Raw genomic sequence first — 26,152 nt, 5'->3', positions numbered from 1 at the left:
TCCCCTGCTAGCAGTGTTTGGGTTCTTCCGGCTTCACGTTCTCCATCCAGGCCCTCCCCTCTAAGGTCCTGAGGCCAACGATTTTGAACACGAAAGAGGTTCAGGCCGCCCCTTGGGGTATTCGACTCTCCACCCTTTCCCCCAAACGCCTTGTGTGTTCCCGGCAATATCGAGTAGTGGTTAAGAGCACCTGTCCAAGGGTGGCTTAAGTGCTGGTTCCAGTATTTCATAGTTGTGTCAGATATCGGGGCCTGTTTCCTCCTTTATGAAGGGGGGGTGACAGTGGTATCAGCCTCCATTGGCTATTTTGGGGATGGAACGAGAGAGGTATTGCTTATTCCAGGACTTGACACAGTTAGATACTCCATAAATGTTTGCTGCTTTTCTTATTGTCCCTTTAGTGGGAGACTGGGTCTCCTCACATCCACTTTGAAGACCCTCTCCCACCTTAGCAGCCACCCTAGGTGCCTCCTAGGTAGAATTTGGGAACCACAGCTGTTGGAGGTCTGCCCTCCTGGCAAGTTGGAAGGTTCTCTGGTCAGCCCTGAAACGTTATATGGAGATGGCATTATGGAGGGCAGGCATCCCAGACACCATTCTGACATGTGGATCCGGCGCTCGGCAGAAATCTCTGTTTATCTAAGTCACAGATATGCCTGGCCCTCATGAGTTAAAATGTCTTTCCACCCTCTCCTTCCGTGGGTTAGGGGTTATGTTATGTTAGGGGTACGTGCCAGGTGACTTCTGCCTCAGCAACAGAACTTCTTTGGGCTAGCTGCAGTGTAGAACAGTCCAGTCCTGCACAAAGCTCACAATAGGATCTCTGCTGAGTAGGGGGTGTTCTTTAGTAACTGAACTGGCTCGTGCTGTCTTAGGTCTTCTCTGCAGGCAGCACAGGGAAAGTTTCCTGGGAGAATCCAGAAATAGTGTAAAGAAAAATAGGTACATCCCCCCCCCCCCTTTTTTTTTTTTGGAGAGCCTTTAAACCCAGATATATCCAAGTTAAAATATTAAACATTTACCTCAAGTTAAAACATGGCTCAGGGTGGCATTTTCCCTCTTTGGAATAAATGATTAGTCAACTTGTTCCTTTGTTATGTTCCTGAAACGCACCCTCCCACCCCCACCCCATTTCCTCTCTTGAAGGTTTCCCTGGTGGTTTGTTTGCCACATGGCTGCAGAGTATTACCCAGAGCTCTCCTCCCATCCCCCTTGCATGGCACATTGGTTAGGCTCTGCTCCGATTCTCTGGTCTTGCCAGTTTGAGCTGGCACTGAGCCTGTGAAGATGTTCTGGGTTTTTTGTTTTTGTTTTTGTTTTCTTTTAATGGTATTGAGATTACAGGCTTTGGCCCTCTTTTAGCCCTGCTTACTCGGTCTTGAATTTTGAGCACTTTATTGGAATCAAACCCACCTAGATTGTAGCATGTGCCACAAGAGCCTTTTCCAACAAAATTATAGGTGAAAGACAGGAATGTGTTTTATTAAGAGGACTTAATCCTTTTCTTTCTTTTAATATAAACTTCTTCATGTACTGGGAGAGAAGGGATGATTAAGTAGCAGGAGGCATGAGTAGAAAGCTCTCACCTAAGCTCTGCTAAAGGAAAAATAAACCAGGCTTCCCTTTGCCCTCAGTTTGGATAACCTAAAGGCTTATTATTAAATAACACCAAAGAATTTTAGTAATGGCATTTTTTTCCCCACTTCTTTCAAAAATATCTTGGCAGCTGGCCATTGCTCAATTAAGTTTCTTGATTGCAAAATGCACCCCTACCTTGCTCTTCAAGACCTCCAGGCTCCACTGGCTCTTTTGCTTTTCTGCAGTTCCCTATGGGCAAGGCCTGCCACTGCAGGTCACCCCAGTGGGTATCTGCCTAGTAATTCTCATGAAGATACTCTTTGTCTCTCCATGTGAAGCTGATTTGCCTGGCCCCAAATTTAGTTGGCAGTGTGGTACAGATTGACGGAGGAATGACTCAAAACCAGTTGTCTGGGCTGTAGCCTCTGGCACAGAGCAGCAGGAGAACAGAAGTGAGTTTCTGACCTCAGCTGTCCTACCATGACCACTCGCTGGCTTTCAGAGAAGGGGGGTTGAAGTGGGGGCAGGGAGGGAAGCAGACTTGATCTCAGACTGCCCTTTCTCTGGGGTTTGAGCTTTCACCACTGTTTTCCAGGTTTTCTCCTTCTCCTTGGGCCTAGAGGAAGGCCAGTAGGGCCTCCTCCTCTGCGTGACTGTTTCTGGCCTAGGCTCTTTGTAACCTCAGCTTCCTGTCTGTCCCCTGGCCTCTTGGTTCTGGCTGCCTAACTCTCCCTGGTACACTCTGTGCTTTTTTTTTTTTTTTTTTTTTCTTGGTTTGGTTTCCTGTTAAACTGCTGTCTCCCAGCTGTTTCCAGATGAGGTTCAACAGTTCTTTGGGGGAGGAGCTAAGTGCAGGGGAAGTTGTGGTTATTTTTTTCCTCATTCCTGTGAAGTGGTCCAGGAATTCTGAATATAATCCATTCCTGAACACACAGAGTCTTGAACTCTTAAAGGGTCTTTGGCAAGACTGACTTTGGGTGAGGGAATAGGGTGTTTAAGAAATGGGGACTGCATGTGAGTGTGCCCAGTGGCCCGCCTGGGTAAGTAACAGTGCCAAGAGGATTCCACCTCCATATCTGGCCTTAGAATCTTTGTCCTTCCCGCTCTGTGATGCTAAATAGCCCCGTAGCGAGAAACATCTTGATTTGGTCCTACAGTGTGTGCTCAATTAGGTGATAGATGATATGAAAAAAGCCCATGGTTTTTCAGAGCCTTCCTGTCTGCCACTTTAAAATGGGGAGGATAAAACTGCCCTGCAGGTGGGTGTGAGGGTTAGCTGATAGGATGTCTGTGAATGTGGCTAGTACCTGACAGGTAAGGGGGGGCTTTGCAGGCTGAGTCCAATTCTCTGTCCTCGCCCAGCTGACGTTTACGAGGACCAAGATTCCTCATCATAAGCTGAAGGAAATAACGTGTCTGACTGGGGTCTGTTAGTGTGGCTTCCAAATGCCTGCTTGATAAATACTAAATAGATGCATTCTTACTTTGCCCATGCCTTCCAAGCTCCACAATGGAGCTATGTACTTTAGAACATAGTTCATGGTTCTTGCCCTCTTAGCATTTTAAGGAATGTCACACATGTAACTCACCCACACAGATTCTGATCACATCTAGTATAGATAGTTTTTTGTGTTTGGTGTTGGTTTCACTTCTCTACCTTTTAATGTAACTCTTGATTAGGGAGCCTTGGTGGGAATGTCTCCAGAGGGTAAGAGATAGTCTTTTTATGTATTCACGGTGAAGCAGGAACTTTCTGACAACGGGATTCTGCTCCAGTGGATATCTGAAGAGACCTTTTACTTCAGGGCTGTAAAAGCCTTGGTATACAGATTTCCAAAATGTACCCCTGTAATACATGCTCTGTATAGTAACCCTGCCTAGGGTCAGGACTCTGCCGGACTAAGGAATTGCCAGGATTAAAGGTTTGGAGCACAGTATCCTCCAAATTCTAGGTTATCCATAGAGGTACTTTCTAATGCTAGGCATGGTAACTAGTTGTCATTGGGAACCATGCACACAAATTACTAAATTTATTCTTCTGCCATCATGCCAAAGATAAGCAGCTTTTGTTTTGCACTTTTTAAGTTTTTGATCATTCTGTAGTATGCACTGAAGGGCAGGCAATGAGATGGGAATGGGGCCATGGGATGAGAAAGATAGTCTCTGTCCTTGAGGAACTCACAAACTAGGAGGTAGGGGACAGGTAAACAGACAGTAGTAGAATAATTAGCAAGGGTTGTGATAAAGAATGTGAGCCAGCTCTGACGGCAGTGCTAAGATGGAGAGCATGTATGTGTTTACATAATTGCTATCAATGTGGATGGTTTCCCCTGACATCAGGGTTTAATACTTCCCTCCCCTTCCCTGTGTTAACTGTCAACAATTACAGACCATATTCCTCAGTAGGAAGCCCCACTGTTCCTTTTCTCTATCTTCTTCCCTTTAGTAGTCCAGGAGCAGATTTCCTTTTGACTAGAGGCTGACTGGCTAATTGCCATCCTGATGCAAGAGCAAAGAAAAGTGATAAAATTGGGAAGACCCTGGGAAAAGAGGTTAGAGGAGAAGATGGAGGGAGTTTATTTTGCAAGGGTGGAGAAGGGATGGGGATTCACACTAACTGAGCAGTCCTGTGTCCTGGATTTTCTTTCTTTTTTTTTTTTTTTAATTTTTATTTATTTATGATAGTCATCAGAGAGAGAGAGAGAGAGAGAGAGAGAGAGAGAGAGAGGCAGAGACAGAGGGAGAAGCAGGCTCCATGCACCGGGAGCCTGACGTGGGATTCGATCCCGGGTCTCCAGGATCACGCCCTGGGCCAAAGGCAGGCGCTAAACCGCTGCGCCACCCAGGGATCCCTGTGTCCTGGATTTTCTTTCTGTGATCTCTCTATCTATCTATCTATATTTATTTATGAGAGAGAACATGTGTACGAGAGGTGGGGAGGGGCAGAAGGTGAAGCAGACTCTTCTCTGAGCATTGAGTCCCAGGACAACGATGTGGAGGTCTATCCCAGGGTCCTGGGATCATGACCTGAGCCGACTCAGATGCTTCACCGACTGAGCTGCCCAGGCGCCCCTCTCTTTATGTGATCTTAAGCAACTCTCATAATAGCCTTCTCAGGTGGATGGTGGTAGAGTCCTCATTTTTCATATTAAAAAAACAACCCTCCTTCCCCAAGTTTAGAAGTTAATTTGCCCTGTTGCTGAGGTGTCCAAGGCAGTATCTCTGAAGCTGAAAAGTTTCCTCTCTCACCTGTTCAACAGAAGCCTGCAGTCCTATTAGGTGCAAGTGCCAGTCTGTCTAAGGCAAGGCATGGGAAAACCAAGATAGGGAAAAGGCATGCCTTTAGGCTCCTCTATGCCCTTCAGTGTGCTGTCCTTCCCCACCAATGAAATCCTACCCTTTAAGACTCAACTCAAGCGCTGTTGTCCTTATTAGGCTTTGCAAAGGGAGTGGACACCACATTCCTCTGTAAATCCATGACCCTTGTTGATTCTGTCTCTTATTGTTATGTAGACCTGACTTGGCTGTGATTCATCCTATCTTCACCTTTGACTTTCCCACAGAGCCTAACCATGTTGGGCACATACTAAGTGATTAAGAAATATTTGTGGGATTGAAAAGGGAGGCTCAGGGACCTGGAAGCCAATATCATAAACTTGCTCTTGGTGAGCCTTGTTTATCTTCACCTGTGCAAAGACAAACACAAACCCTGTGGAGCGGTGCTTTAGAGGATGTTGATGTGGAGTGGGACAACAGGCTGAGTGCTTTTGTTGTGTGGTATTTGTATTGCGTCTCACATGGACTGATGTAGCGGATTAATGACCACCCCCCTGGGGTGGACCACCAATCCATGTAGTAATCCCCAGAACCTGTGAATATGTTAGGTTGCATGGAATCACGGTTGCTAATCAGCTTCCTTTAAAATTGAGAGAATATTTTGGGTTATCTGGCTGGGCCCACTGTGATCACAAAAGTCCTTGAAAATAGAAGAAGAAATCAGAAGCAGAGAGAGCAGCAAAGGCCTGGCCTGATGTTGCTGGTGCTGAGGACGGTGGAGGGGCTGTGTGCTAAGGAATGTGGGTGCCTCCAAATGCTGTAAAAGGCAGGAAAACATATTCTCTCCTGGAGCTTTAAAGGGAACCCAGCCCTGCTGACATCTTGGTTTTTAGCTCAGTGAGACCCATATCAGACTTCTGACCTGGAACTATAAGATAATCAGTAAGTGTTCTGAGCCACTCATTTTGTGGTCATTTATTATAGCAGCCATAGGAAACTAATACAGCCTTGTTTGAAATGTTTCTTGAGGTCATTTTTTTTTTTTTTTTTTTAAGATTTTATTTATTTATTCATGAGAGACACACACAGAGAGAGAGAGAGAGAGAGAAAGAGAGGCAGAGACACAGGCAGAGAGAGAGGCAGGCTCCATGCAGGGAGCCTGATGTGGGACTTGATCCAGAGACTCCAGGACCACGCCCTGGGCCAAAGGCGGGCGCTAAACCACTGAGCCATCCAGGGATCCCCTTGAGGTCATGTTTTAACCATATAACCCAGCTATAAAAGGCATTTTCAACTCTTCTTCAACCACAGAAGAGTGTAGCAGCCCACCCTGGAGTTCTATCAAGTTATATCAGGGGATCTAGTGATAGGATGGCCCTGTTATATAAGGAAAAGTCTGTCAAATGGGTCTTACCCTTATTCCCTAGTACAATTCCTAGAATAGGGTATTGTAGAAAGTTATTTTACTTGTTTTTAAGGATTCATACTATGATGGAAAATTCAATGTGAGCTCCCATTCTCTCAGATGTAATATGTGCAGTTCAGACAGTAAATAGGTGATCTTTTCTAACATTTTTTGGAATATGGTCTGTGGTTAGAAATCTAGGCCACAGGACTTGTGTTTTATTTAGGCAGAGCTCTTGGGGGCCAGAATCATGGATTAGAGACCCTCTTGTGCTCGCCTGTGTAATGGGGGTTTATTGCAAGGATTAGGAAGGGTGTTGGTAACCTCATGATGATTCCAGGATTTCTAGGACTGCCTGACTTCCTACAACTGCCTGGAGCAGGGTTCTAGGCTCTGGATCCTCAGCATGGGAAGCTTGTCTTTCTTTCCAGTTTCACCCCTGTGAAGTGACTCGACTCTTCTCAGGCTCTGCTTTTCTTTGCAGTCTTGCTTATCCCACTGCCAGCTGGCTCGCTTACCTGCAGCCCTGTTTCTTCTCTGCGTGAAAGCTTCTGCTCAGTGGAGCTTTTGCATCTGACTGATTAGAGCTTGCCTGTGTTTCACATACAGACCTTGCTTTATTTTTTATTTGTTTTTTTCAGACCTTCCTTTAGAGCTTCCTGTTACCACCGGTGCCCTTTGCGAGTTGCCTAACTAAACCCCATAGCCTCCAATTAAAATGTTTGAGGAGGAGACTAGCTGTCCCCTCCCTCTCTGAGAAGAGCTTCATAGGCCCAGAGCATGAGTCTGGCCATAGTCTTTGGATTGGCTGTTCTTCCCTTCTAGAAGTTATTAATCAAGCCTCTGTTGGGTGTTAGGCACAGCTCTAGCCTTGGTGGTACAATAGTAAATAAGGAAAATTAGTCATCTCCCCTCATGAAGTTTATATTTTAGTAAGGGGAATCAGTAAGCAAATCAGATTTATGTTGTTAGTGCAGTGCAGAACATAAAACAAGATGAAAGAAGGAAAGTGATAGGGGGCTGGGGGAGGGTGGGCAGATATTTTACCTCTCTGGTCAAAGAAGTCTTATGAGGAGATGACATTTCAGGTTAAACTGAAACCTGAGTGGTGAGTAGGAGCCAGGCGTGGTTAGGCATTCCAGGCTGTAGAAGAGCCCAAGGCGAAAGCCAAGGTGGAATGAAGTTGGCACATGGTGGGGCTAGAAAGAAGGCCAACGGCTAGAATGCTGAGGGCATGGTGAGTGGTAGGAGGTAAGACTCAGGAGGCAAGGGGCCTCATTGGCCATGGTGAGAACTTAGGGTCTTGTATTCACTGCACTGGGGAATGTGGCTTATTGCAGCTGCCCTGTGGAGACTAGTAGGTAGGAGGCAAGAGAAGAAGTAGGGGTACCATTTGGGAAACTGTTTAGCCTTTCTCAGACTAGGAGGGCAGCCATGAGAACAACTGGATGGATTCAAGGTGGGTTTTAGACTTGCCAATGGATTGGACATGGAGGATTAAAGAAAGACCAGCATCTACAGTGACTAGGAGGTTTTGGCCTGAGCTGGGGGGGGGGGGGGGGGGGTCTTACAGAAATGAGAAAGCTGGGGAAGGCCCAGTCAGCTACGGTGGCAGGACACCACTGTGCTATGCACAAAACTTGTCTGCTGTGTGTGCCCTACGATGGGAGCTGTGGAAGGAGCAGCTTCCCCAAGAGGAGGCTGTGGATGAGCTGTCACTGTAGGGGACGCTTCAGTTGTTCAGCAAGGTCCTCACTATCGCCAGAGCAATCCTCACATAGCCTTGACAGTCTGCTGTCCGTGCTGCTCCATCGTGCCTCCCAGACCTCTGCTGTGCCTCTGGAGGAGGCCAGCTGTGGACGGGAGGTTTTAGACTTTTGAACTTAAGAAGGTAGTGTTTTTCCTGCAAAATATGTACTATTATATATCCCAAGAGATATGTTTGTTCAGCTGCGTTTGGTTGTTGTAGAGACGGCCTGGTCCTAAATGCTCTAAAGCAACTTCTCCAAATCTAGCATTCTTAATGTATTTGGGGTTGGACTGCATCCCCAGAAAAATCTTCTGGGAAGAGGCAGTGTAGAAGGGGAACTCCAGGAAAGTGTCCGAGATCTGGAGAAACAATTTCAGAAACAGAATTCCTTGCCCTTTGCTTTTGAGTCTCAAAAATGAACATAAAGAATCTAACTAAAGAGTAAAGCTAAGCAGTAAGAGCTTATAAAGACAGCAGAGAGAACCGGGCTGCTGGTAGAAACAGGTTTGGGAGTTTTAGTTGCAGTGGAGAGGGAGACCATGAGGATTTAGGTGGCATAGCTTTGCTGTTGAGGAATATAATGGGAGTAGGAGGGTCTGTTCTGAACACTAGTTAACAGTTCCTTCCCTCTGTGGCTTGTGGGCGTCAGCAAGAAGGTGGCCTCTTTTGATTTGTCACTGTGAGACAAACTCAGTCATCAAAACAAAAAATAGGTCTTTATATAAAAAGTAGGAGAATTTTATTACCCAATGTTTGAGTTTCTGAAAGAACATCCTGAAGAACTTCGTCCTGTGCTCACATGGTAACTGCCCCATTTGCCAGTGGACTACCTCGTCTCATGATGGGCAGTTGGGACCTACCTGCCCTGATAGCTTGATACTGAGCTTTTTAGAGGAAGTTAATTTATAAATCCCTTTTATTTATTAAAATGAAACACTTTCAATGAATTCTTAAAACAACATGTGATTGTATTAGTTTGCTATTGTAAGCAACTCTTTTCTAGTTGAGTAGCAAGCTGGGTCTTTTAAAATGCCTTCTTTGTTCTTTAAATTATTAGACAGGTCTTTCTCTGCCTTGCAGGACTCTTTTAGCCACTTGCACAGACAAGTTTTTGTTGTTGTTTTTAGCAACGTTACTGCAGTATAATTTATATACCATAAAACACAGTCATCTTTTTTTTCTAAAAATTTTTACTTTTATTTATTTATTAGAGAGAAAGAGAAGGAGAGAGAGAGTGCGAGGTGAGGGGAGGAACAAAGGGAAAGGGACAAGCCAACTCCCCGCTGAGCAGGGAGCCTGACGTGGGGCTCCATCCCATAATGCTGAGGTCTCCACCTGAGTCGAAATCAGGAGTCAGACATCTAATTGACTGAGCCACCCAGGTGGCTCAAAACACACTCATCTTAAGTTGTTGTGCGGTCATTATCCTAATCCAGTTCTAGAATTGGATTCCATCACCCCACTGAGATCCTGCCCTTTTGATCTCAGTTCCTACCTTAGCTCCAGATGAACACTGATCTGCTTTCTGTGTCTCTAGATTTGCCTGTTCTGGACATTTCATATAAATGGAACCATACTATACATCGCCTTTTATGACTGGGTTTTTTCACTTAGCATCCTGTTGTCAAGGTTCATCCATGTTGTAGCGTATCTATATTTTATTCCTTGTGATTGCGAATAGTATTCCATGTATTAACACATCACATTTGTTTATTCATTCATGACAGACATTTTTTTTTTAAGATTTTATTTATTTATTCATGAGAGACACACGGGGTGGGGGGTGCAGACACAGGCAGAGAGAGAAGCAGGCTCCGTGCAGGGAGCCTGATGTGGGACTTGATCCCAGGACTCCAAGATCATGCCCTGAGCCGAAGGCAGGCACTAGACTGCTGAGCCACCTGAGGATCCTGACAGACATGTTTTTAAGGGAAGCTTAGTACCTTCATCATTTGGGTATTGATTTTCTATTCCTGGTAATAAAATTTTCGTACAGATTGAGATGGGAACTTTCTTCTTAGGTGAGAATAGGCAATGGCAGTGCAGGTGGAAGGATGATTGGTTTGAGTGCTATTGGACAGTGGTGCCACTGGTTAGTAACATATCACACAGCCCCTCCAAGTCATTGTGTCCCTAGGTGGGAAAAAAGAGACAAGAGGTGGGGGGAAGAGGTTGACTAGAACCATGGTTACTGACCTTATTTATCTTCAATGGACCTGAAGTTTTTGAGAGAGATTGCCTTAGAAATAATTTGCATTCAGCAATAAAAAAGATCAACCTACAGGCCTGTGCAATAACATGATAAACCTCAGAAACATGATGCTGATTGAAATAAGCCTTACTCTGAAGAGTATATATGATTTCATTTATGAAGTTCTAGAATAGGTGAAACTAAGGTGAAAAAAAAAAAATTGTACCAGTACTTGCCTCTTAGGGAGGAGAGGGGACTGATTGGAAAGAGGTATAAGAGACCTTTCTGGGATGGTGGTGATCTTGATATAGGGGATTGTGCATATATTTGTCAGAACTCATTGGATGAGAACAGCACACTTCCAATTTGTACATTATGTGTAAATCTTACTAAAAGTAACAGGAACCATTGACAAATATTGAACTCTGGTTGATGTTATGCATGCTGACATGTTAGGGATGAAGTTTACAGATGTCTGCATCTTACTCAAAAGTGCTTTAAAATAGTGGTGCTCAAACCTTTTGGTCTCAGGACTCATTTGTTCTCCCCCAAAGAGCTTTTGTTTGTGTGGGTTGATGATGATGACCTGTTGATGTTTACCATATTAGAAATGAAACCTGAGAAAATGTAAAGCATTTTAAAAAACACTTTTAAAGCATTTAAAAGGGATCCCTGGGTGGCACAGCGGTTTAGCGCCTGCCTTTGGCCCAGGGCACGATCCTGGAGACCCAGGATCGAATCCCACGTCGGGCTCCTGGTGCATGGAGCCTGCTTCTCCCTCTGCCTGTGTCTCTGCCTCTCTCTCTCTCTCTCTGTGTGACTATCATAAATAAATAAAAAAAATAAAAAAAAATAAAGCATTTTAAAAAAAGATAAACCCATTACGTGTTAACCTAAATAACAGTTTTGTAGAAAATGACTCTTCTCTAAAAAAACGAGCAGAGTGACATTGTTTTACACATTTGTAGATCTTGTTAATGTTCAGCTAACGTTTGGTTGGAAGATAGCTGGATGCTCATATCTACATTCATCTGTTGCAGTATCACATGCCTGGAAAACTTCACTGCAATACTCTTAAGAGAATGAGAGTAAAAATGAAAAAGTCCCTTTTTATTATTTTAATAGTTTTGATATCATGGATCCCCCAGAAGGGCCTCAAGGACCCCCAGGGGTCACCACGTCACTTTGAGAACCACTGCTCAAAAATAAGATGGATGGGGGATCCCTGGGTGGCGCAGCGGTTTGGTGCCTGCCTTTGGCCCAGGGCGCGATCCTGGAGACCTGGGATCGAATCCCACGTCGGGCTCCCAGTGCATGGAGCCTGCTTCTCCCTCTGCCTGTGTCTCTGCCTCTCTTTGTCTCTCTCTGTGACTATCATAAATTAAAAAAAAAAAAAAAAAGAAAGAAAGAAAAAAAAATAAGATGGATGGATGGATAGATGAATTTATGATATGGTAAATATATCAAAGTGTTAACTGTAGCATCCAGGTTGTGGGTACATGGGTGTATACCATATAATTTTTTTTAAAGATTTTATTTATTTATTCATGGGAGATACAGAGAGAAAGAGAGGCAGAGACACAGGCAGAGGGAGAAGCAGGCCCCATGCAGGGAGCCCGATGTGGGACTCAATCCCGGGTCTCCAGGGTTGTGCCCTGGGCCGAAGGCAGTGCTAAACCGTTGAGCCACCCGGGCTGCCCTGCACCATATAATTTTAAAATTTTTTCTGTATATTTGAAAGTTTTCATATTGTTAGCAAAATGAGAAAAAATGCATTTATTTAGAGAATGACCACCATGGCTTTATCACAGGCAAATAAATACTTTAAAAAATATTGAAGACACTTTTTGGAATGAAGTACTGATGTATGCTACAACATGGAGAAGCCTTGAACACATTATGCTAAGAAGCCAGACACAAAGGCCCACCTGTCGTGATCCTATTTATATGAAATGTCCAGATTAGTCAAACTCATAAAACACAAAGTGGAATAGCTGTTGCCATGGGGATGGAAGAATGGATCATCACAGCTAATGGGTGTAGGGTTGATGAATGTGTTCTAAAATCAGAGAGTGGTGATGATCGTACAACTCTGTGAATATACTAAACATCAATGAACACTTTTAAAGGGAAAATTTCGCGGCATGGAAATTATGTCTCAATAGAACTGCTATTTAAAAAATATTTAAAACTCTTCAGGTTTTCTTTTTTTAAAGATTTTATTTATTTATTTATTCATGAGAGACACAGAGAGAGGGGGGCAGAGACACAGGCAGAGGGAGAAGCAGGCTCCCCACAAGGAGCCCAATGTGAGAATTGATCCCAGACCCCGGGATCACGCCATGAGCTGAAGGCAGACACTCAACCTCTGAGCCACCCAGGCATCCCTAAAACTCTTCAGGTTTTCTTTTCTTTCTTCTTCTTTTTTTTTTTTAAGATTTTTAAAATTTATTTATTCATGATATATATATATATAGAGAGAGAGGGGCAGAGACACAGGCAGATGGAGAAGCAGGCTCCATACGGGACTTGATCCCGGCCGAAGGTGGTGCTAAACCACTGAGCCACCAGGGCTGCCCACTCTTCAGGTTTTCAACATTATCTTTAGGAAGCCTGACTTGATAGGCACTGGACCACATGATCTTCAATATCTTAACTATGTCAATGTCCAGAAATTTCATATTTGGTATTTTCCATCTCTCCTGTGTATAGTAAATGAGAGAATGGTTGGAAAAATGACCTGCCTCTCTAGCTTGCCCGATGGCTTGCCAAATCACCCTCTCTGAGGTTATCCTGTTAAGACCTTTTTTTCCTCTTAACATTGTATGAGTCAGGTGTTACAAATACAAATGTCCACAAGGACCAGGGAGTGAAATGAGCTATCTGTAAGGAAAAGAGTACTATTTATCTATTTATTTATTTATTCATTCATTCATTCATTCCTTTTATATCATGTATTTTTCTCCTTTTGATAAAGTCATGGTTACAGAGAAATTTTTTATTGTGAAAACCCGTGTAAACATTTTTTTTTTTTTAAGATTTTATTTATTCATGATAGTCACACAGAGAGACAGAGAGGCAGAGACACAGGCAGAGACACAGGCAGAGGGAGAAGCAGGCTCCATGCAGGGAGCCTGACGTGGGAGTCGATCCCGGGTCTCCAGGATCCGGCCCCGGGCCAAAGGCAGGCGCCAAACCGCTGCGCCACCCAGGGATCCCAACCCGTGTAAACATAAACTGCAATTGACTTGGCCTCAGAGATCAGTGGAAAGGTGATAGGGAGTGGAGGGGTGCTTGGTGAATTAAAGAATATTTGCCTGGTGTAAAGGGGACAACCATCACTAAGCTTCAGGTGATCTTGCTGTTTGGGAATGTGAGCCCAGTGTTACAAGATTTGGCATATTTGAAAAGTTGGAAGAAATCTAAATTAATATGTGAACTCCACTTTTAAATTTGCTTCAACTTACAGTTTTAATGTCTGAGTCCAAGTATTATTTATTCTGGGGAAATGAATTTGGGCTAGGTTAAATCTGGTTTAGAAATGAATCTTGGCCTAAGATGGGATCCCTGGGTGGCACAGCAGTTTAGCGCTTGCCTTTGGCCCAGGGCGCGATCCTAGAGATCCGGGATCGAATCCCATGTTGGGCTCCCAGTGCATGGAGCCTGCTTCTCCCTCTGCCTATGTCTCTGCCTCTCTCTCTCTCTCTCTCTCTCTGTGACTATCATAAATAAATAAAATTAAAAAGAAAGAAAGAAAGAAAGAAAGAAAGAAAGAAAGAAAGAAAGAAAGAAAGAAAGAAAAAGTCTTTAAAAAAAAAAAAAAAAGAAATGAGTCTTGGCCTAAGAGATGAAGGGATGTATTGTGCTGTTTGCCACAGGTCAGCTTCTGGCACAAGGAGAATATTTTTAGGTGTTCTGGCTTTTAACATGTACCTTCTGCCCTGTGCTTTGTTTAAAGTCACAGGACCATAATCTTCTGAATATAAAATTTAACATCTGGTAAACCCCGGAAGTATATATGTACCTAGTAGACAGTTACTTTGAGTTAGGAGGAGCTTGGGCAATTATTTTAAATGATTTTATCTTGGGAGATGGAGGATCAATTCTCCGTTTTGTGATTTTCTTGAACTAGAAATTATTCTTAGCTTTATAGTCCATCTCAGACCACACCCCTTAACTTCACCATAATTGCCTCAGATGGGGCTGTTTTTATAGGGGGATTTTGGGGTGGAGGAAAGGTATAATAATTAGATTTCACTCCAAACAGTTGATTTGGTTATAGTTAAAATGAAATTATAACTCTTAAATTACACTGAGGAGGTCTGTCTCTGGTTTCGTTTAAAGTTTCTAACCTACACATTTGACATTACATTACATACCTCTGTCTTTCCTTCCTCAGTATTAGAGAGAGAGAGAGAGAGAGAGAGAGTGTGTGTGCATATTTGAGGCAGTTAAGAAAAGAATAGATAATGCCCAATTTAGAACCTTCCCCCTAAAACACACATACACACATAAAAGTATGGTTTGTGCAGCCACTTTGGGCATGTTCCTGCTCTTGGATTTCTATCTATATTTGATCTGATCTCTAAGGGTATTGGCAAATTAGTTTTATGTTTCTTAAATGCCAATAACTTCCAAGCCAGATTGAAATAGAATTTGTATGTATTAGAGATGCAGTGTTTCTGTTGAAAAGTTGGAGCGTTACTCTTTTAGGCTTAACAACTTACTTTTTGAAATTTGATGTATTTCCAGGCCTCCTTCCAGGAAAAATAAAAGAGATAATCACTGTCAGTTCTCTAGTGTTTATCCCTTAAGACCTTGTGAGTTTTTTGTTTTTGTTGTTGTTTTGTTTTTTTGGTCAGGATGAGTGTATTTTTTTTTCCATTTAATAGATTATGAACACCTTTCAGAGCCCCAAAATATTCATCCTCAATGTTTTTTAGTGACTAGATAGTATTCCACTGTGTGAATGTACTATTTATTTAATCCTGCTCTCACTTATTGAGAGTATTTCATGGTATTTTTGTGTAACTCGAAGGTGTTTCTGGGTCCTTGTTCTGTTCATCACTTTTACTTTATTGCAAGATGGCTACTTACTCTGAAAATGTCCCTCTGCCTCTTCCTTCTCCCTGACAGAAATAACCCTCGACCCTGAGAATCTTTCAGCAGACTTTTGAAAACAGGTGGCAGTTGGGATTGCCACATTAAGTACCCCCTCTGCCTTGTTACACTCTCCAACTTTTGAACGATAAGGTGTGTGTGGAGGGAGCAGGTGAGCAGGTACACAGCTGAGGAGCATGCTTTGTTCTGTGCCCTTGGCTGCTGATAGGAAAGTGCCCCACATTTTTGTGTGTCCCTACAGCCTGCAGAAGAACAGGGAACACAATGGCTGGTGTTTGACACACCCCTCAGCAGCATGTGCGTTGGAACTGAGGCCAGAGCTTGCATGTCTGTGCTGTGTCCCACTGGTTGACAGACTCCTGAGGCCATGGGCTTCATAGTGATGTGAACAGGTGAATGTGGTCCCGTAGCTTTTTGTTGTTCTGGAGGCAGGGGGAGCATTGAGTGTCATGAAAGGTTGTAATTTCAACTGTGAGTCCATACCACATGTGTTGGGGAGCTGTGTGGATGCATTTCCTTTGAATTATAAAACCAAATGCTGGTATGACCTGATTTGTGGAAGAGCTGATTCAATCTGCTGGAAAACAATTTAATTAATCTCTGTCACATCAAGTCCAGAGACCCTGACATCTGGCTTGGCAGCCTTACTGGTCAGTTTGATCAGTTGCGGGGTTTCTACAGTTCCATCTAGCACACCCCTACCCCTGCACTGTTAGCAGAATGCGTGGTGGAGGGGCTGGTTGGAGACACCAGGACTTTTTTTTATATTTGAAAAACGGCATTAGTCATAGGACTCCCTTGGTTCAGTGGAGAGGTTAGGGAGCCCCTTGTGGCATCTACATCCACCCACCACATTCAGGGTCAGGGCTCCAGAGCCTGGCCCCCAGCCTCCTAGTTCTTTCTCAGGCTGATCTTCTATTCATTGGATAAGTCTCAATTTTTCTTTAGCTCTGGAATTCATGATTTTTTCCCCCCATGAGAGACCTTTTGCCCATGGAAAAAGTCTTCTGGCAAAAGCAAAGAACCCAGTTATTAGCCTCTGGCTTGTCCTTGGCATTGTCCTTGTGCAGTACCTGAGAGCCAGCAGGCAGGTGGTGCTGGGGAAACTCACCTGTGGCATGCATGGCCCCCATAGTTGCTTCTCACAGCAGCCTACCAGAGACCTCTTGATTACAGTTGGGCTGGCTTCGCTAGTATGTAACCAGTTGCTTTTTGCCCCATAACTTTGCTTATCTCTGTTTTTGCGCTCATTGCTGGCTCCTTAGAGTTATGAGTGTGTTTGTACAGTGCTTGAGGTGATTGCTGCCGATTGGTAAAATATGGGTAAAGTGTGAGCAGGGTTGGGTGTAGTGTGAGAAATACTGTAATCTGCTGGTTCCCCTCCAGACCCCTCCAGGTTCTTTCCTAGAGAATCTCTTTCTATTTCCTGCTCTAGAGGGCCCTGGGATAGAAACTTTCAGCCTTTTATAAAGCTAGGGGCAGTTACCCCAGCTTGGTGGCTATAAGTGGTCTTGGGTGTGCTGCCCTCCCAAATTGACTGGAACATTGACCCAGCAGCACTGTAGAAAAACTTGACGCTTCAGCCCTTTGTTCTCTGTTGGCTGGTATCACTGGAAATATATCAGTAAATGAGACTCAAATATGTCCTGGGAGTTCCAGCTCCTGGGTAGGAGATCCATGGCAGCAAAACAGCTAGCTCCAGTGATATGTCATCTCTGAACGGCAGCTGGCCTTCCTCTGTTGCGTCACATGGGTTGGCTGATGGTTTATATGTGTACTTTTTCTCCCTCTTTTTTTGTGTGATGTCTTAAAGTCATGGGAACTAGGGAGCAGAAATTAGGAGGGGAGGGCAGGTTTTTCAGCTGGCTCTTGTTGGCCTGTTGCAGTCTCCTGACAAAGCCATCATTGTTTTAAATAAAGCTCCAGTTGGTTCAGTTTGAATCGGTTCAGTGCTTTGAAACTGGCTGCTTTTCTTCCACTTCAGCGACGTTCTTTGGATGGGGGGGGGGGCGGGGGGGGGGGACACTGCCCAGTCCAGAGGGAAGAACCTATTTTCCTTTGCCCTCCTTGGTCAGTAGCATCTTAGGCGATTAGTTAGCCATTCCAGAGTAGACAGCTGCCTCCTGGTCAGTGGACATCCCAGGCCACTCCTGGACCCCCGCTGGGTTGCAGCCATCATGGCCTCCTGGCATGGAGCCTCCAGGAATCAGGCTGCTCGCCTGTGGCCTCAGCCTCATTTGGCACTCTCCTGCCTTACATGAGAGACCACCTTCTCTGGCCAGGTTCCCTACCTGCTGTCACTGCTGCCTGGCTGACTTTCACGCCGACCTTTTGGCCTGGCATCTGCCGCTATCATGCATATGATGCTTCAAGCTACAAAATTAATCTGAGGAGTGAATAATTCCTCTGGCTGGAGTCTCAGACATAGTCCCTCCAAGCCTAGGAGCAGGAACTCAGTGTTTGGGTTCTTTCTGCTGCTGACTTAAGTGGCACTGGCCTCTACCCCTCATTTAGTTTCATATTTGTGTGGTCAGATTAGTCATATCCAGCTGTCTGTGGAAATGCCAGCCTCACTGGTGTGGACACTAGGAACTCACGTGGGGGGTGGGGGTAGCTCGAATAAACAGTGAGAAGATCAGACTCCCATTTCCTTACAGAGTCAGGAACTTAGTTTCTCTGCATATGAACTGGTAGCTATCCAAATGCAGTGTGGTTGCAGAGTGACATTTGAAGAGCTTAGGAAAAATGCAGGGTGTGAGACAAACTTATTTTAAAGACCCGGGCCCCAGACAGCCAAGTTAAAGTGCTTTTTTGCAGAGGTGCAAAGGCAGGAGATTATATGTGTTGGACAGAGCCAGATGAGAGGGCAGTAATAGAAAGTGCTCTTGTCCACAGGGTTAGTTCTTACTCTGGGCTGGTCTAGGGAACCACCTACATGGTGAGATCTGTGGAGCATAGAATAATCTGTCAGTGGATCTAAATTATTTCCTCACTTCAGTCCTTTGAGTGGCATTAAGATGAGTAGCTATTAAAATATGTTTACAAAAATACCTTAGTTATTTGCCCCTGTCTAAATGAATAGAGAGCTTCCTTTGATATAAGTGAGTTTTCTAGATGTCCATGGCTTATTTTATTAACCATTTCTTTAATAAAATTAGCCATTTTTAATGAAAAGTGGTAATATATCTCAAATACATAATAATCATCACTGCTTTCTTGAATGTATAGAGTATAACTTAATTATCTCTAGATTATAACTTGAATATTATTTATTGTATCATTATAGTCCCTTGATAGTCTTCCACATTAAGGTACATATAATTTGCTTCTCTACTCAGCCATCATAGGCCCTCTTGTGAGTGGGTTTTCATAGCTTTAATGATTGTCTCCTCCAGGCTCTTGGCTGCCACTTGTTCTGCAGTGAGTTTGCCACTTACCCTCCCTGTTTGTCTAGTGCCTCCCGTTTTCTATTGGTTTGCATAACTTGTTAAATTGAGTGTAAAATTAGAGTAATTAACTTAGTGAGGGCTTAGAGATTTTCCTCTGAGTCAAGTGCACAGACTTTTATTATTTATCTTGAATTATTTTTACTTCTATATAACTAAGCCCCAGAGAGTTGAGATTAATGCTATATGTAAAAACTTCTCTTACAGAATAATCTTAAGCCATTATTATCCATTTACATCACTGAAATTTGTTGACAGATTAACTTGTGTGTATGATAGAAATTATCTGCAAAAAAGGGCAAAGATATTACACTCTTATGAAAATTACAGTAAGGGCACCTGGGTAGCTCGGTTGGTTAAGTGCTTTCAGCTCAGGTCATGATCTCAGGGTCCTGGGATCAAGCCCTGCGTTGGGCTCCCTGCTCAGTGGGGAGCCTGCTTCTCCTCTCCCTCTGCCCCTTCCCCCCACTTGTGTGTTCTCTCTCTCTCAAATGAATAAACTTTTTATTAAAAATATTTATTTATTTATTTATTTATTTGAGAGAGACACAGAGAGAGGCAGAGACATAGGCAGAGGGAGAAGCAGGTTCTCCATGGGGAGCCCAATGTGGGACTCACCCCAGGACCCCAGGATCACACCATGCGCTAAAGGCAGACACTCAACCACTGAGCTACGCAGGTGCCTCTAAATAAATAAAATCTTAAAAAAAAGAAAAAGAAAATTACAGTGTATTCTTATTTTTGAAATGTGGCCACCCCCCCCCAACTCCAAATCAATATGATAATAGGTGAATATTATATTCTATTAATTATGAGATGAAAACTCACTTTTTCCCTCTTTCAAAATGGAAATAGTTTCTCTCCAACTCTCCTCATACAGAAGTGGGTAGTCACTGTCATGGAGAATTCAGACATTTCAGAGAGAGGAAGAAGAGCAGAATCCTCTGAAACACCCTTCGTGGAGTTTTGTTACTCTACTCCGAGGATGTTTGTTACTACATCCTTTTTATTTTTTTCTGTACTTGTGTAGGTAAAAATAGACATGCACTATCATTTTCAATGATCTTTTGAAGAGCAAAAGTTTTAAATTTTGATGAAGTCCAGAATATATATATATATATATTTAGTTTATGTTACTCCAGTTTTGTTCCTCCACTCCGAGGATGTTTGTTACTACATCCTTTTTATTTTTTTCTGTACTTGTGTAGGTAAAAATAGACATGCACTATCATTTTCAATTATCTTTTGAAGAGCAAAAGTTTTAAATTTTGATGAAGTCCAGAATATATATATATATATATATATATATATATATATATATATATATATATATATATAGTTTATGTTTTTTGTGTCCTGTTTAAGAAATCCCAAACTCAAGGTCTCTCGTTTTCTTATATTTTCTTCAAGAAGTTTTATAGTTTTGGTTCTCACGTTGGACAGTGATCCATTTGGGGTTAATTTTTATTTATGTATTAGGAAAGGATTGAGATCCATAGACTTCTCCCCAAGTCTGTCTCTGCCTCTCTCTCTCTGTATCTGTCATTAATAAATAAAATCTTTGAGAGAAAAAAAAGAAAATACTGTGATAAGTGTTCTTATTTATTAGCTCTTCTCATTCCATTTCTTTATTTTTTTTAGGATAAATTCTTAGAAGTAAAACTATAAGATATAATTTTTTAAAGATTCTATTTATTTGAGAGAGAATGAGAGAGAGTGAGAGAAATCACAGAGAGAAAGAGGGAGAAGCAGATTCATCTGCTGAGTAGGGAGCCCGATGTGGGGCTCAATCCCAGGACCCTGAGATCATGACCTGAGCTGAAGGCAGACACTTAACTGACTTAGCCACCCAGGCACCCCTAAAACTATAAGACTAAAGGGTATTCACACTGAAATCTTTGATGTATGTTGTCAGACTTGCTTTCAGTTGTACCACTTAGAAAAGACAACTCCCAGTATGGGAGAAAATATTTGCAAATCATGTATCTAATAATGGATGTGTTATATAGAATATATAAAAAAAACTACAACTCGGAAATAAAAGGACAAACAACCTGATTAAACCGTGGGCAAACAACTTGAATAGATATTTCTTCAAAGATGTATGGATGGCCAATAAACACATGAAAAAATGTTTAACACTATTAATCATTAGGGAAATGAAAATTGAAAACACAAGAGATATTGCTTCACACCCATTAGGGTGTGACAAGTGCTGGTGAGGATGTGGAGAGACTGGAACCCTCTGTACGTTGCTGGTGGGAATGTAAAATGGTGTAGCCACTGTGGAAGCCACTCTAGTAGTTCCTCAAAAAGTTAAACATAGATTTGCCATTTGCCCCAGGAGTTGGCATCCCTAGGTGTCTATGCAAGAGAAATGAAAGCATATGTCCATACAAAACCTGTAAATCAATGCTCATAGCAGCATTATTCATAATAACCCAAAGGTGGAAACAACCCAAATGCCTATCAGTAAATAAATAGGGTAGCCCGGGTAGCTCAGCGGTTTGGCGCCGCCTTCAGCCCGGGGCGTGATCCTGGGGTCCCGGGATTGAGTCCCATGTTGGGCTCCCTGCACGGAGCCTGCTTTTCCCTCTGCCTGTGTCTCTGCGCCACCCCCCCACACCTCTCTCTGTCTTCCATGAATAAATAATCAATCTTTATAAATAAACCAAACAAACAAAATGTGTTGCATCCATATAATGGAATATTGTTCAGCTGTAAAAAGGAACTAAAATATTCACTATCATATGTATGAACCTTGAAAACATTATGCTAAGTTGAAATCTGTCACAAAACCACATATTACATGATTCCATTTACATGAAATGTCCAGAGTAGACACACATTTAGAGATAGAAAGTAGATTAGTAGTTGCTTAGGATTAGGAGGTAATGACTGAGGGGTATGGCATGTCTTTTTGAGGTAATAGGAATGTTGTAAAATTGACTGTGGTGATAGTTGCACAACTCTGTGATTAGACTAAAAACCATTGAAATTATCTACTTTAAATGCATGAATAGTATGGTATGTGAGATACATTCCAATAAAGCTGTTAGCAAAAAAAAGAAAAAAAAAAAGTTGGACCAGTCAGTATTCCCACTGCCAGTGTATTAAAGAGACCCTCCTCTCCCACATCCTCCCCAACTCTGAGTGTCATTACTGTAATTTGAAATTTTAATTCACCTCTTGGGTTTAATATGGAAACAATAAAATACACCCTTTTGAATGTACATTTCAATAGTTTTGACAAATGTATACACATGTGTAACCACTATAGCTAAGATACAGAACATTTCCAGAAGCCCAGAAGGTTCCTTTGTACCCTTTCCAGGCATTCCTCCCGTCCCCCATCTGCTCTCTCAACTGTAGATTACGATTGGTCTTTCCTTGTGTTCTGTATAAATGGAATCATACAGTATGTACTTTTTTTGCTTGATTTCTTTTCCTCAATATGTTTTTAAGATTCATCTGTGTTGCTCCATGTATCAATAGTTAATATTCTGTTGCTTGGACATACCACAGTTTTATCCATTCCTCTGTTCAGAAACATTTGGCTTGCCTTCCTTTCGTTTTATTGTTTTTAGCTTCAGTATAAATAAAGGTGGTGTGACTGTTCATGTACAAGTCTTTTTTTTTCCCCCAGGCAAAGAACTTTATTAACCTTGTTTCAAACTTTATTCCCAGGCTTCTTCAGCTTAATTAGCGGCAAAGAATGAATTATGTATAAGCAAAAACTGAAAAGAGCTGCGGTGTTCAAGGGGCTTGGGCTTAAAAATATTAGAGATCTAGATTTTATCAGATCCATGAACAAAATTTTAAAAAGCAGGGGATCCCTGGGTGGCTCAGTGGTTTAGCGCCTGCCTTCGGCCTAGGGCACAATCCTGGAGTCCCGGGATCAAGTCCCGCGTCGGGCTCCCGGTATGGAGCCTGCTTCTCCCTCTGCCTGTGTCTCTGCCTCTCTCTCTCTCTCTCTCTCTCTGTGTGTCTATGTCTATCATGAATAAATAAATAAGATCTCTTAAAAAGAAAAATAGGTAAATCAAAACGTCTTTAAAAAATTTTTTTAGAAAGCAGTCATAAAATAGCAGCTCCCAGTAACTTCAAGTTTTATCTTCTTCAGAAGTTGACTCAATTCAGTTTGCTTCATTCTTGGAAGCTTCATCAAAATTCTGCACAAGATCTGGAACTTCATCAACATCATCCTCTCAGGTAGCAAGTGATGCTTTTCCATCCACAGGTTGTTTGGGCAGAGCTTCAGCCAGTCTTCTTAATCTAGTCAGACTGTCTGCACCAAGCTGATTTAAGATACTGGGTAGCATTTCTGTCAGCTGCTTTGTCTCAGCATGGCCTGTAATGGTGAAAGTGTTCGCTGCCAGCGATGCCTGAACTTTAGGGTTGTTAAAGTGGATCACTGTTCCTTGGTTTGTGAACTTATTCACTTCTTCAATACTAGAGATAGTGTTTACCTCTAACTTCTTTAAGGAGAACTGAAGTTTTTTATCATCTGCTGTAGCTGTTCTATGAACCACCTTCTTTCGACGAGCAGTTCTTTTTCCACCCATGTGCACTTGTGCTTGCAGTTTGGTGAGTTTCTCCTGGTTCATGATAGTTTCTTTCATCTTGTTGGAGCAGAAATGGGACCACGCGGGGGAATAGGGTTGGCGCTCAGGGGGTCTCGGGCGGACCAGCTGAGATTAGGTGCACACACCCCGGGATGCAAGATGGCAGCTTCATGTACAAGTCTTTTTTTTTTTTTTTTTAATGTAAAAGTCTTGATGTGGACACATTTTCATTTCTCTTGTGTAAATGTGAGTCATAGGTAAGGAGATGTTTCACATCATAAGAAATTGCCAGCTTGTTTTCCACAATGGCTGTACGTTTAAAGGATATCGTGTATCATTATTACTGTGCTTTCATAAATCTTTGTTAATCTGATAGGCAAAAAACGGTATCTCAGGTGTTTTAGTTTTCATTTCTTTGATCTCTAGTAGATGTATTGTTCCCTGAATTTGACCTTTAATTTTATTTATTTTTTTAAAAAATGTTATTTATTCATAAGAGACGCAGAGAGAGAGAGGTAGAGACATAGGCAGCAGGGAGCCTGCTGTGGGACTCGATCCCAGGACCCTGGGATCACGACCTGAGCCAAACTTGATCATGATGCTCAACCACTAAGCCACTCAGGTGCCCCTGACCATTTATTTTATATTTGTGAATTCCCTTTTAGTTCTTCCCTTTTGCTCTTTAAGTTGGGAAATTAGTCTTTCTTTCTTGCTTTTGTTTTTTTTTCTATTTATTTATTTGAGAGAGAGAGGGAGAATGAGCAGGGGAGGGATAGAGGGAGAAGCAGACTCCCCACTGAGCAGGGAGCCCCAAGTAGGGCTCAATCCCAGGACTCTGGGATCATAACCTGAGCCAAAGGCAGCTGCTTAATGAACTGAGCTACCCAGGTCTTTCCTTTTCCATTTTTTTCCCCAACAGTTTTATTATTAAAAATCTTAATGCAGAAAATTTGAAACAACCATCCCCTTTATAGCCATCTACCTGCAGTAGACGTTTGTTAACTTTTGCCTTACTTGCTTTATGTACCTGTCTCTCTTACTTTCATATGGTTCAGAGAAAATGTTGGAGACATCATGACCTTGTATTCCTAAAAATAAAGATACTCCCTTCCATAACCATTATATCATTTTCATGCCGAAGAGAATAATCTTTTTCCCCCTTTCCCCCTTGGCATGGACTTTTTGAAGTGATAGGCCTAGTTGTATGGAAAAACGTCCCACATTCTGGATTTGTTTTCTTTTTGTAATGGCTAACATGTTTCTCCATCCCCTATATTTCCTGTGAACTATGTTGGGCCTAAAAGGCTTGATTATATTCAGGCTCAGGATTTTTGGTGGGTATGCTTCACAGACAGTCACATCAAAGGTATATAATGTCAGGTTTTCCCACTATTAATGATGCTAAATTTGATCATTTTGTTAGTATAACTGCCAGATCTTTTCATTGTAAAGATATGTTTTTCTCTCTGCAGTTAGTAAGTTGGGGAGCTTAACCAATTTTGTAGAACTATTTAGTAATGTTCTTTTCATGGTCTCTCCCTTCATTTGGCACTTACCTTCTAACTTTGCTTATTGAATTTTTGATTTAGGAGAGATTTTTCACTTTTTAAAGTCAAATCACCAAAGTAGAAGACATATCTTTCCCAAACTTTCCTTTTCTCAATCTTGCTCTCTCCTTCCTCTTTTTCTCCCCTCTTTCTCCTTCTGCTTTACTTCAGAAACGGCTGTGATAAGTTAGCTCTTCCTCTCATTCTGTCTTTTTTGGATGACAGATTCGGGAAATTGCACTGGCTCTTTATGTAGAGATCCTGAAGATCCTATAGATCCCTCTATGTGGATCCTGAAGGCTCCAGACAGTCGTATTCTTGCCTTCACTTCTTTGCTCATCAAAGTTAAGGATAAAGGAGAGAAGGGACCAGAAGCCAAACTGCTAATATTTTGAGAAAGATCTCTTTATTCCTTCTACTTGAAACCATTGTCTCTACATCCTCTTTCCCTGGTTAATTCCTGCCCATCCTTGGGGGCCTCACCTTAGGCGTCCTGCCTGAGGAAGATGTCCTGAACCTGCTGATGACATTGAATGCCCTTTTGTGTGTTTCTGTACATTGTACATGTGCCTTAGCTCCCTCGAAGCTATCTTTCCCATTAGCTTGTGATGTCCTGACATCATTGTAACAGGTCTCAGTGCAGAGCTTGTCACATCTCAGGTTCTTGGTACATGTTGCTGGAATGTTTCCTTTCCTGGCCTGCAGATGATCTCTGCCACATGGTCTGGGTGCTTCTGCTTCCTGGTTGTGAAAGTAAGGTGGAATTGCAGGCTCTTCTTTATCATTCTGCTGTCTAGCCTGAGTAGTGGCTGGTAAGGGACACTTCTGTGAAGTGTGCCCCAGAACTGATGTTGAAGGTGAGTCATCAGTCAGTAGGTGGTACTTCTTTGCTGAGGGAACTTCTGGGGGTATGTGTGCAAGTAATGGTAGGCTGTGGAGACTCCCAACTGCACTTGTTGAAGAGCCATTAGACCTTGCTACAATGTAGACACTCATTGTGGTGAAGAGTGAAAGGGTGCTAATAAAAAAAGAAAGGCCGTTGTGTGTGAGTGCAGGGACTAGTGGGATTCGATTGTGTTTCATTGAAGAACTGCGTATCTAATCTCTAAATGGCAGTTCCCTCCCTCTCTCGAGACCTTTGCTCATCACCCACCCTAACAGTCATGCTCTCTCTTTGTCCCCTGAGTCAGTTTCTGGGAAGCTTTACTGCTGTGGCTAAGAAGCCTTTAATTGTGTTTTATCACAGCACACAGAGTCAGAGCAGCTCCGAACG

At 42.7% G+C, this 26,152-nt stretch overlaps 1 protein-coding gene and 1 pseudogene across 1 annotated transcript in view; one reads left to right on the top strand and one right to left on the bottom strand.

The window, feature by feature from the left end:
* Window positions 1-26,152, top strand: part of MLXIP (MLX interacting protein) — a 59,966-nt gene that overhangs the window by 712 nt on the left and 33,102 nt on the right. The window lies entirely within an intron of this gene.
* LOC112935257 (transcription factor BTF3 pseudogene) lies at window positions 22,976-23,389 on the bottom strand (annotated as a pseudogene).

The sequence above is a fragment of the Vulpes vulpes genome, chromosome 10 (genome assembly GCF_048418805.1).
Source record: "Vulpes vulpes isolate BD-2025 chromosome 10, VulVul3, whole genome shotgun sequence".
NCBI lineage: Eukaryota > Metazoa > Chordata > Mammalia > Carnivora > Canidae > Vulpes > Vulpes vulpes.
The sequence above is the reverse complement of the archived record's forward strand: the minus strand, read 5'-3'. Positions and strand labels throughout refer to the sequence as shown.